This window comes from Myotis brandtii, unplaced genomic scaffold, assembly GCF_000412655.1.
Source record: "Myotis brandtii unplaced genomic scaffold, ASM41265v1 scaffold434, whole genome shotgun sequence".
In the NCBI taxonomy this organism is placed as follows: Eukaryota; Metazoa; Chordata; class Mammalia; order Chiroptera; family Vespertilionidae; genus Myotis; species Myotis brandtii.
In genome coordinates, this window is record NW_005366599.1 from 1,698,396 (window position 1) to 1,698,977 (window position 582).

The following is a 582-nucleotide window of genomic DNA, read 5'->3' on the forward strand; positions in this document are numbered from 1 at the left end:
TGTGGGGCTGCAGGGCCCCGCGGTCCCCTCCTGGACAGACGAGGGCCCCGGCTTCCCGCGCTTGTACTTGGACGCTGGTTTGTTCACAATCAACTGGAAAAGCTGAGCCTACGTGTGCACAACGCCGAGGGCCGCAGGGCCATGACCCGAACTCCCCATGGCTGTTCTCTGTCGGAAACTGCTGCCGGTTTCCTTCCCCGCCTCAGACAGGCAACGTGTGGGACCAACAGCAGCCGCCGGAGCCAAACCCTCCCATACGCAGGGCCCCCTCGCAGCCCTGAGCTCCCACAACGCGCGGACCCCAAACTCCGGTCACTTGTCACAGTGCACACCCCTACCCCTTGTCCTTCCACCGTGAGAACACGGGATGTGACCACAGAGCCGGGCTCAGGGCAGCCCTTCCGCCAGGAGGCAGCCGGGACCAGCGGCCGCCCCGCACCCAGGACACTGGGGTCCAGGAAAGGACGGGCTCCGGGACGCCGACATGACCAAGGACGCGGAAAGGCTGCTGCGGAGCAGGCTGCTGGGCGGCAAAGCCTGTCCGAGCCAGGAAGCCACTGGCCGAGGACAAGGTCCCGCGGA

At 66.8% G+C, this 582-nt stretch overlaps 1 protein-coding gene across 1 annotated transcript in view; it reads right to left on the bottom strand.

Annotated features, from left to right (window-relative positions):
• Positions 1-582, bottom strand: part of NPHP4 (nephronophthisis 4) — a 98,379-nt gene that overhangs the window by 39,783 nt on the left and 58,014 nt on the right. The gene's annotated exons all lie outside the window — the stretch shown is intronic.